The sequence below is a fragment of the Choloepus didactylus genome, chromosome 3, assembly GCF_015220235.1.
Source record: "Choloepus didactylus isolate mChoDid1 chromosome 3, mChoDid1.pri, whole genome shotgun sequence".
In the NCBI taxonomy this organism is placed as follows: domain Eukaryota; kingdom Metazoa; phylum Chordata; class Mammalia; order Pilosa; family Megalonychidae; genus Choloepus; species Choloepus didactylus.
Window position 1 is genome coordinate 140930348 of NC_051309.1, and position 12358 is coordinate 140942705.

A 12358-nucleotide genomic window follows, 5' to 3' on the forward strand; every position below is an offset into this window, starting at 1 on the left:
TCACAAGTAAAATAGAAAACACCTGATAGAAACTCTTCAACCTCCCACCACTATATTTACTTGCATGTGTGCTGAGATCTTTAACCTTCCATTCTTGTTATAGCAGAGTGGAACTACTTCTACCAGAGGCAAGTCCATCTGGCTGTGCCATGAAAATATGACCAAGCCTGTCCAATAAGTTATAAATGGAATGTAATATAGAAATATGTAGGAACCTTCCTTAAAGATGTCTGCTACTTGCCCTCTCTCCTTCTTCTCTTGCTTTCTTCCTCTATCCAGATACCTGGAATATGGATTGATGGCTGGAGCTCTAACAGCTATATTATGAGAATGAGGGCAATGCTCCTGGGATAGCAGAAGCATGAAATAAAAGGAGACCAGTTCTCTAACAATGTCATAAAGCTGCCATATATGGACTGTCTACTTTTATACTTCAAACAAGAGAAAACTATATGTTTATGTTCTTTAAGCCATACCTATTTCTAATCCTAACGGATACAACTCTTTTCTCAGATTCTACAACCCATCCATTTATGACTTCTTAAAAACTTCTTATGCTAAAATAACATATGCTAAGAGAACTTCTATATTCTTTCCAACTACAATACAAATCACAGTGTCTGCTTCCATTAAGTGAACTTAATTCTGGGAGATCCCATGTCCCATTGTCTTTTTCTAATTCCTAGCTTTCCTGTCCCTGATGGAGATGCTAGGGGACAGAATTGGTATGAAAAGAAGAAAAGTATTCCCATTATCCATATATAATTCTAATTATATTTTTATTAACCCCTATTTTAGTTTCCTGGGCTGCTCAAGCAAATACCATTAAATTGGTTAGGTTAAACAATGGGATTTTATTCGCTTATTGTTTTGAGGCTAAAAGAAGGTCCAAATCAAGGGGTCATCAAGGCGTCTTCAGCCGATGCTTTCTCTCCCAAAGACTGTGGCATAATGGGGCTGGCTGCCAATGATCCTTGGTCCTTTGTCACATGGCAAAGCACATGGTGGCATCTCCTGGTCTCTCTCTTCTCTTCCGGGTTCCACTGATTTCAGTTTCTGGCTGCTTCCTCTGTGACTTTCTCTTCATCTGTCTGAGTGTCACTCTGTTTATAAAGGACTCCAGTAATAGGATTAAGACCCACCCTGACTGAGGTGGGACACAACTTCTTAACTGAAGTAACCCCGTCACAACGTCCTACTTACAGTGGTTTTACACCCACAGGAATGGATTAAATTTAAGAAAATGTTTTTTCTGGGATACATCCAGCTTCAAACTACCACAACCTCTCTCTCTTATTTTTCTCCCTCTCTTTCTTTTCTTGTCCTTGTGTTTCTATTCTCCTTTCACCTGTTTAGAAGTTGACCCAGAGCAGGAAAGATACTCAAACTATATATCAACATCATCAGCCTTTCATTTTTACCTCCCATATTTTCTTCTTTTTGATTTAGATGAAAATATTAAAATAAAGAATATGTTTTGTTTCTTAGCCTTCCACAGAGACAGAAAAAATGTCCTTTTGAAGCAAAATATAACCTGATCACTTGTCTGAGGGTCTGAGTTGAACAGAGAAAACTTCTCTGCAAAAGGAGGCCAAAAATGGGATGTAGGTAGTTATTTACCCCCCTCACTACACACACTCACACACTCACACACACACGTTCTACTTTGCTGCCCAAGTGGCATTTCTGAGAGGGAGATCTGATTGATTACTGTCCTGCTTTAAACCCTTCAATGGCTTCTTTCCAACCTATCTTTCACCCTGGTCCACGTCACACCTTATGCCTCCAGTTAAACTGAATTGCTTGCAATGGCCTCAGCTGTTTCACACCTCTGTGCTTCCTTCACATTGCTCCTTTCTATTTTGCCCTCCCACCCTATCCACCTTGCTAATATAAATTCATCTTTAAGGCTTAACTCAAGAATCTTCTTGCCTTTTGTGAAGCTTCTTATTTCCTCTCCACCTCCCCTCTCCAAACTGACTTTTCCTTCACTTTGTCTCCTTTGTCCCTCTAATAACATCTCATAGCACGTGTCACACTTTATTACAAGATTATTTTACATGTTCGTATCCTTCTACTTGACCATAAGCTCACTGAAGGCAGACACTGTGCTTATGCATCCTTTCATTGCCCAAGTAATTCATGGATTATTGGCCATTCTTTTTTGTAAAAGAATCAATTAATACAGAAATAAAACATGAAGGTCCCCTTTCACTTTAAACCCCCCAACTCATCCTTCCTTCTCCGTCTTATTCATATTTGAACCCTCAGTGCCTCGCTCAGTTCCTGGCACACAGAAGCCCCCAATAACTGTTTTTTTTTGAATGAAGAAAAGACTATCCTCCCAGGGTTGCTTATCAGTGACTTTTGATTGTTAATCTGAGTTTAAATACCCATTCACAGTGTACAGCTTCCTCACTTTTTATGTGCTTTCTTGTGGTTTATTTTTGCTAACTCACTGTCTGCGTCTCCAGTCTCCTCCAGGTCCTGTTTACTTTGACTATTTGAAGCTCTGCTCCTCTGCTGGAACAGTTTACATTCTGAGGAAGTTTTCCCACTGTCTGTGCAGCGTAAATTGGTTTCTAAACAATCTTGCCCACAGTCTCCATTAATATTGTACTGTAGAGCAAGGCAGGATAAAATATTCAAAGTAGCAGGAGTTACTTTTTAAGATGATTGAATATGATGAAGGAGGCGAGGACAAAGGGTAATTTATTCCAAAGGAAGTCAACACCTTTGCTTTGCACTAGCTCTTGCAGTTAAAAAATAGGGCTGGTAATTGGACTTGCTTTATGAAACTCTCATTAGCATTAGCATATAACTAAAATGCACAGCTCCATAGTTAATTGCAATCCTGCACTGCGGTAACAACTACAGTGATGACATTTGCATATTGCACATAAAATTAAAAATGCATGTCAGATAGGTGCTCTTTCAGAAAAAAAAAATCCTTGAATAACATTGCATTCACTACAATAATCGGACAGATTTTGAATTTGAATGGAAATTATATGTATAGTATGAGCTTTAGAAAGACAGAGGAGCCTGATCAAAGAGGAGGGGAAACCAAATCTGAAACACTGCATAGTCAAAACTCTAGCAGCTGGGATCTTCTTCAAGGGCAGGGACATGTAATACTGAACTGTTTGTGCTTTGTACAAATGTTACTATTTCATCTGAAAGTCTCTTTTCACTTCTCAGGCATCAGTCTTATCTTGGTGCTTTTCCTCTAGACTGTAAGCTCCTTGAGATCATGAACTTGATCTGTTTAAATCCTTGTATTCAACAATGTTCAGCATGTAGAAGGCACTCAATAATTATTTGTAGACTTGAACCAAATCAAGCCCTCTTCACTGAATCCAGCAGGCTGGAGAGGATTGTGTAGTGAAGTGGTGGAGTGGGACTTGGGTGTTTTGTAGACCTTTACATGAAATCTGTCTTGACTGCTTCCTTGAGCCAGTTACTTCAACCTCTCTAAGCCTCTCTTTCCTCCTCTGAAAAGTGCTTTCTCTCTTATAAGGTTTTTGAGAAAATCCTAGAAGACAGTGCATGTACAGCACTTAACATAGCACAGTGCCTGACATATAGTTACATGCTATTGTTGTTGTCACAGTTGTTTGGGGGTTAAAGATCATGGGAAAGGGCAGGTTGAAACTGCGGTGTAACTTACTTCATGTATCAGTCCTGATGCCAGTCAAATGTGAGATAAAGCAATGTTATTATGAGTAATGGTACTTGTCACAAGGGCTGATCATGTTCGTTCTATTTCACCAAGAAGGGAAAGGAGGACCTGAAAAGTGAATGGATGGGTGTAAAGTAATCATACTCCTCTCTAGGTGGATGGTGCAAGGACCATTTTTAAGCCATATATATGAGGACCCTCTGTGGTCCTAGATTGTCTTCTTCTTGAAAGACAAAGACCGGACCAGGAACCAGGGTCAGGAAGGAAAGGCATAAGTGACAAGGTAGGGCTTTCAGTACTGGGCTAGAATTTTCCATTCATTCATTCATTCATTCATTCATCATTCAGCCAATATGTACTATGCCCATACCTATCCCATGCACTGAGGGACACAGATGACCATGGATGTGGACATGATCAGTTTGCAAGTGGAAATTCTGGGCTAGAAAGAAGATGAATGAATGATCAGAACCAGGGATAAAGATATGACTGTCATCAGCATGAAGAAGAGTTGGAACTCTGCATACAGATGAGACCCTGGGGCTGGTCACTGGGGGAACACTCTCATTTAGAGGATGGTATAGTGGGTTGAGTAGTGGCCACCGAAAAGAGACAGCCACCTAGAACCTCAGAATGTGACCTTATTTGGAATACAGGTCTTTGCAGGTGTAATTAAGGTAGGGATCTTGAGGTGAGATCATCCTGGATTAGAGTGGGCCCTAGATCCACTGACACACAGACGAGAAGGCCATGAGAAGATAGGGGCAGAGTTTGGAGTGGTACAGCCACAAGTCAAGGAATGCCAAGGGTTGCTGGCAGCCACCAGAAGCTGGGAGGAGGTGTGGAACAGAGTTTCATTCAGAGCATCCAGAAAGAACCAACCCTACAGACACCTTGGCTGTGAACTCTGCCTCTGGAACTACGGAAGAACACATTTCGTTGTTTTAAGTCACCCGGTTTGTGGTCATTTGTTGGGCAGTCCTAGGAAACTAATTCGGATGGGAAAGGAAATTGGTGCAATGAAGGAAATGGAAAAAGAGAAACATGGGAAGAGCAAGGACAGAGAGGCTTGAGAAGCTGAAGGAGGAAAAAGTGTCAACTGGGAGGGTGGTTGTCATCAGAGTCAGCTCTGGTGAAAGGTCAATGAAGGTCATTTGATTTGGCAATAAGGAAGTCATTGGTAGCCCTTCTTCAAGGGGGGAGGATGACTGTAACATCTGTGTGGGTGGGTGGGGACTTAACGTCAGGGATTGGTAAAGCTGAGAAGATGGTGAGGACACAAAAACTGAAAATATAGGCTGTGCTTTGGCAGCTAGGCCCATAGCTTGAGGGCATAGCAGAGTCTGTGTAGAATGGAGAGACCTAGAATAGAGGAAGCCAGTGAGAAAGGGAGAGAGAAGATGTAAGAGATAGCTGGAGCCAGTGATATCCTTGGAGCCAGCTGAAGTCCCTCTGCACCTGAGGAGGAACCCGTCAGCTGTTCTGTGGGACTGAGGCCAGGACCTTAGCTTTTGGGCAAAGTGTGCCTGCAGCCCCAGTTCTTACCTGTATCCCAAGCTATATTGAATAGTAATTTCAGTTTGCTCTTCCGTCTCCTTCTTTGATGGTGAATTCCTCAATGGCAGGAACCACATCTTATTCGTCTGGGCATCCCCAGAGCCTATTTCAGAGTCTGGCACAGTTGGTAAGGACTGTAGAACTCAACTTCACGGTCCTGCAAAGCCAGTCTGTTTCATCAGCTGGAGGGCCCAGTAGGTCCACGGCCCCTTTTTAACTCCCTCACCTCACATATATCTGACATTGAGATAAGAGCTACCAGCAGTCTGAGTTTAGTTCACCTTTCCTCCCCCCACCCCCCAGACTTGGGGGAGCAGATCAGACCATGTAAGAGCCCTGCCTCCTCCTGTACTGCATGAACCATGTGAATCACTAGCTGTGAAAAAGAGACCAAGAGGCTAAGATCCTATACTCTCCTCCACAGAGTCTCTCCTCTGGAGCCTTTCTACTTCTCTCTCTACTCCTTTCATTCTGTCTAATATGCTTTTCTAAACTCTCTACTTCCCATACCCTTTTTTTTTTTTTATTTTTGGAAGCCTGTTTTTAGACCTAAGTTTTTCATTTGCCTTTAATCAAAGGCTTTCTGAAGACTCACTATCTCTAAGAAAATGATCTTGAACCTTAATTTGACAATTGAGATCGATCCTACATTTTTTATCCCTCCCAATCCCGTGTGGGCCCAACTTACACCAGACTCCAGACAATAAGAGCTTCTGTTTCCCAGCCTGTCTTGGAGCCTCTGACTCAGGGTTCTTCCCATTCACAGTGGTCCGGCTGAGAGATCTTTGTGGGAAGGCATGGAAATCACTGCCATCCAGGCAAGACAGTGAACCATATTGTCCTGATTTTCCTCTGAAAGTCAATACTTGCAAGGCTTTCCAACCAACAACAAAGACACTTTGCCTTTTCCACTCCTGCTTTAAAAAAGTAATTGTTAATTTTCCTTTTCCAGAAAATTTTACTGGTAGTCTCTTTAGGTCTAATTCCCCACTATTTCAGTCTGACCGTGTTGGTTTTCCACATGTTGCAGGATTAGGAGAGGACTGGCTCCGAGAGCAGGCCTGGCAGTAACCCAGAAACACAAAGAGGCAGGTAAAGAGGGGTGTAATTTTACTCCCCTCCCTGACTGATCACCCTTCTCAGAAGGCTGCTGCACAGTCACCCTTCTGTGAGTCACAGTTTGTGGAGCCTGGGGTCCAAGAAAAAGAAGCATTGTCTCAGAACTGTGAATTATGAATTGTGTTTGTGGATTTCGTTTTCCTGCTTCTCGCTCATGCTTGTTCTTGTTTTCCTGGCCGCTTATCTCAGTTGAGTGTTCTCTGCCGATACCGGGCTCATTTTGCTGTTCTGAAAAGTCACATAAAGGAAAGAGTTTGTAATTCATCCCAAAGCTACATTAAACTTATCTGTGCTAAATATGGCTCAGACACCAAAACTGCCTTAAAACCTAAACCACGCTCAACAAATGACTCACTCTCAGGCATGCGGGTACCAGGGAGAAACACACACACACCCTGTTCACCTAATTATACACCGCTCGTCAATGTTGCTCCACCATGTGACTGCAATGTCTTAAGCTTGTCTCTATCTAGGAGTCTTTTGGTTCTTTACTGACCCTTAGCTCTCTGCATGCTTAGCATGGCTCAGAATTTAGTTTGGAGTGGCTTGGGTGGTAAGGTTGAGGAGCCCTGATGAGGGAGTGATGCCCACGCAGTGCCAGCCACCATCTGAATGGGGCCGTGGTGAACCAAGAAGTACCTAAAGGCTGCCATCTGTCTTGCTCCATGGGCTCTTACTGTCTGCCACTCTGCCTCTCTCCCTGACGGCGCCTTTGGTGGGGAAGAACCACGCCATCTCCAAAGGTGCCATGTTGGCATCTATCTGCTGCTTCATAGCAGCCCACAGCTCCACAGAATCATTTGAAGTGTAGACCTAAAGACTTTATTCTGCCCACCCTGCATCCTCTGCAATTCGCCAATAAAAGGAACTGCTTGTTTATCCTGCTGTCAGCCATTTCCCATAAACTTCTGGCCCAGTGAGCTGTGTTGGAGCGGACATTGCTTAATACCAATGGGCTGGCCCTGTTCCAGCTCCTCATTGTTGGCGAATCCGTCTTGCTGTTGAATGCTATGAGTCAGAGGTGATGCTGATGAAACCCCAGGCAGGTCCTGACAACAAGGGCAGACACTAGCCACCGCGGGGGATTGGTCCTGACCTCTGCTTGGCAGAGTGGTGGTTAGTTCTGAAGCTTTGGTGCCATGTGAGTGCAAACAGTATTAAATGCAATTCAATTCCTCCTGTGTACTCACCACTGGACTGGGCTGTTGGAGGCACCAAAGAGGAATATGTCAGTTTCTGTAGGAGTTATGGCCAGCAGCCCAGCTTCTTAATTGGGTTTAGTTAGGAAATAAATGCCTCAGTGGACACTGATACCTATCAACCCTTTTTCAGAAGAAAATTTTTGCTTTGTGTAGGCTGATGTGTAACTTTAATAATCTTATCATTAGTCCTGAGTACTGGGCTAATTATTCAAAGCTGGCCTCCATCTTTTGTGTGTATTATTGTATTTATATAGCAGCAGCTGGAGAATGATTGTATCAGGAGCATTAGATAATTCCCATATTTTGCAGGGAGAAAATCTCCTAGAAACTGCTTCTAGTATTGCTGTGTTCTTTAAAGAGACTAAAAAGAATGTTCTACCATATGCTATCTTTTCCTGTGGTGATGAGGTCAGGCAGACCTCCCCATGAGCCTGAATAAAGCTGCCATATGACCTTGGAAACTTGGAGAAATTTGGGGGATGCCACAGCTCAGTCCCATGGCTCCTGTCACCACTTTGGTGAGTTGGTGGCACAATAGAGAGATCACTGTGGTAGGTCCTGAAATAAGGAGCAATCAATCAGACTGTTTCCCTGGAAACAAGAAAAATGAGTTGTTTCTAGTTCTTTCTTTTAAGAAGGAATTTCCTAACTGGAAAACACTCCCCCACTAAATAGGTTTTTATCTGTACGGACTTTATTGCTTATGACTATCAGGGTCAATTTCCGTTGGCATCTGGGAGCTGGAAAATGACATCTGTCATCACAAGTTTTCTGAGAAAGAAGTATTTTTTTTCCTGTTGGTCAAAAGCCAAGTCATTAATTGCCAGCCAGTAAACATACAGCCAAGGGGAAAAGAATTATTAAGGATTTTAATTGCCCCTGAAATTCCAGATACAAGTTTTACGTTCAGTTACACCTGAGGTAGCAGAAAACTCCAAGGGACCGTCTAAGTTTTTTGACCATACCAGAATTTGGTTTATTTAACATTCTCTAGAAATGGATCATTGACTGGGAGTTGTTCATACATTTGTTATGCAGAGATTTTCTCAGTATTGATTACAGTAAGATGAAATACGTATGTATATTTTTTATCTGTCGGGTGTGTTAATCATAAGGTACCCAATTATTTTCTAAGACACAAATTTTCCAACTATACTGACATTTTATGCCAACGGAATACAGAATTTAGCTTAAGAAAATAATAAATTAGTAACTTAATGAGGTGAAAAAACATTGGCCAGCTACATAAAAAGGTCAGCAGTTCAAGTTGTGGAATCTGGGTTATTTCTTTTTCGCTGCCCAAGATGGTGTTTATAGTCTTACTGTTGTATCGTCAGAGTTTTTCCCACACTATAAAACATTGATAATGTTTTCAATGCATTATTATCCACTAGAGTATAATGTAAATTTTTGTGTGTGCTTTAATAATTCTTTGGAAATCATCCCTTAGCTTGCTGTTCATAGAGTGACAAGGAATTACCTGATGTCCCACTTGTTTTTCATTAAAGCTACAATAACAAAATACATCAAGAACTGGAAATTTTCTTACTCACCTCAGATTTTGGTTAGAGGAGGCAGAAGAAGAGAGAAGTTTAGGGTGACAAAATGGCGGCTGCGGTGGAATCATAGCTGAATATTGTAGTGGCAGATTGCTCCTTGGGATGGCGCTCAGAGGGTCTTTATCTTTAGTTTATATCTTAAAGAAATTTTGCACTGTTTCAGGCAAATAGATCAACATAACGTGTAAAGCGCTTAACATAGTTCCAGGGACGTGCTGACTGCATGTTGACTACACGTTGACTACGCGTTGGGATGCTGGGGAGGGAGGGTTCACCTAATAATGTGGAGGGCAACAATCCTCCCACCTTTCCAATGCTGGGATCACAGAAAAGAGATCTGATCCTTTATTCTTCCCCTACCAGACTATAAATTGCTAAATTAATTTATTCACCAAATATTTACTGAAAACCAATTATGCCACATTAGTCTGGGAAATAGTCTTTTATGAGTTGTGATATGTAACAGATTAGTATTAATTGCTGAAGTAACAGAGGAAGCTGAATTACCAATCAATATAAAGGAGTCAGGAGTATCTCAGAGCTCTACATGAGGCATGCCAGACAATCTGGCTATATAGAAATTAAAGTAGACATGCATTTTGCCATCTGAGCAGGTTACTTCTAATCAATTGTTACTATGCTTCTTAGAGAATGATTAAACAATGAAGTCTATCAGTAGAGTGCAAGTCTTCAAAACTAAGTTTCTTTTGTTTTGAGATATAGACAAAAATGGATCAGTTTGTAGAGGATTAGAAGCAGGAAAGAACTCAAGGTAGAGGCTGGAGGGTCATGAGTTTACATGATTAAGAAGGAAGTGAGTGCTCAATTGCTCTTTTTCACTTTAATTATTATTCTTGTTATTTTTGTGTGTGTGCTAATGAAGGTGTCAGGGATTGATTTAGGTGATGAATGTACAACTATGTAATGGTACTGTGAACAATCAAATGTACGATTTGTTTTGTATGACTGCATGGTATGTGACTATATCTCAATAAAATGAAGATTAAAAAAAAAAGAAGGAAGTGAGTGTATGATTCAGAAGATCAGTTCAGAGTCAGCACAATCTAGATAAACCTGGTCCTAGAGCTGTGGATGTTTCTCTATGACTCATTTAAGATGCGTCACAAAATCAGAAGCTCTAGAGCTAGAGCCTGAAGATACAGGAAAATTAGTGCAAATGGAGCAGGCTAGTAGCAGGGTCCTAATAAATACCGTCCAAAGAAAGTTTGCTTTTTTGTTGCTGTTGTCTGGTATGCGTCTATTGAAATATGAATGCAATGTACCACACTTTTCAAAACAAAAACAGCTCTGAAACAGGCAAGTTTTCAGGATGTATTCTTATGAGTCACTAATGATATGCTTATCATACCTAGGTAGGGTAGGGACAGTTATCTTCTATGAATGATGGCATTTACATACAAAAACCAAACTAATATAAACCGTGGAAGAAATATGTCTTTAGCGAATGCCCTATGGCTAAAGTGTAATTTAAATCAGCAAAAGGCAGGTGCTGCTATGTGGGAAATGATCTAACTGATAGCCTGCTCTGTTGTGAAACAGGCACGGACTAGACTTCTGTACTCCTCAGCACACCTATAGGTATTGGATCAAAAATCAAAGGATCCTGGAGGTTGAGAATTTTCAACAGTAATAGTCATAACTGGAGAGAGAACATTGTTTTTTTTCCTGAATATGTTAAAACCCATGTAGAATAGTACCATTGTTTCATTGTTGAATGCACCTAAATCCGCCAGCTATTTCTGTTATGAATGATTTAGATATAATTCTATTTTTTTGTTGTTGGAACTAACCCAAATAAACTCTTAGAATATCTCCAATTTCTTTTATTCCCTTGTCAAGAGTACATATAATAAGATATATATATATATATATATATATATATATGTTTTGTTTTTTTTTTGCATTTTGCCTAAGACTGTCCCCCTTCAGTGACTCCATTTTCTACTCTAAATATTGGACCAGTTCCTGAGATACTGACGCATCATATATACAATAGAAAAAAATATGATTAACACTCTTTGCTAGTGATTCCCAACCTAAAGCTTTTGGTGGAGATGCTGGGTTAGGGGACAAGGATGTATGAACCAATATGCATAAGAAACATTGTTTATATTGTAAATAAATACTATGATGCTTGTATTTAGACCATTGTCTTTCACGTATATGTAAGTATTGTGGTGATTAATAGACTGCTCATTTCAGGGCATTACTGGATTTATAGAAGCTTTTATCATTACATGTTTCTTACTCAACTGAACAGGAAAAGTACAATTACTATAAAATATGGATTCCTCAAAAAGTTTTGGCATTAAAAAGGAATTCTCAAACTTCTTACTGAAAGAATGGGGGTTTTAGATGTGGAAGGAACTCCTTGAGGTTAAATTTTTCTATTCTCTCCTATATTCTCCCCTATTTTGAGGGGAATATCAGTAGGAGATACAGCATGAACATTTTCAAGATGTTCTAGATTGTATTATATTTGTTTCCACAAAAATAACATGCTTGCATTTAATTATGTAACCCTTAAGTAGGGGAAATTATAACTCTATCAACCTGAGAATATATAATCTTTTAAAAACACATTTAAGTGTGTAAATATTAAACGTCCTCACTGGGGAATTTGTGATATTCTCACAAGCATTAGGGACTTCCAATTTAAAAAGTCAAGCTGTTGATCTTGGGTACTGCCCTTATGAAACTTGTTCCTGCAAAGGAAAAGCTAAGCCTACTTACCCCCAGAGAACATCTTTTGTTGCTCGGAAGTGACCTCTCTCTCAGTCAACTCTGAAAATAAACTCACTACTGTCCACCCTCCACCTAGGACAAGACCTCCAGGGGTGTAAGTTTCCCTGGCAATGTAGGACATGACAGCCAGGGATGAGTCTGGCCCTGATATCATGGGATTGAGAATGCCTTCTTGTCCAAGAAAGGGGAAAATATATGAAACAAAATAAAGTTGCAGCAGTTAAGAGATTGCAAATAGAGTTGAGATGTCATTCTGGATGTTATTCTTATGCATTATATAGATATTCCTTTTTAGTTTCTAATGTATTAGACTAGCTAAAAGGAAATATCTGAAACTGTTGAACTATAATCCAGTAGACTGGATTTTTGGTGATAATTATATAACTATATAACTTTTACAATGTGACCATATGATTGTGAAAACCTTTTGACTGACACTCCCTTTATCCATTATTTGTGCAGATGAGTAATAA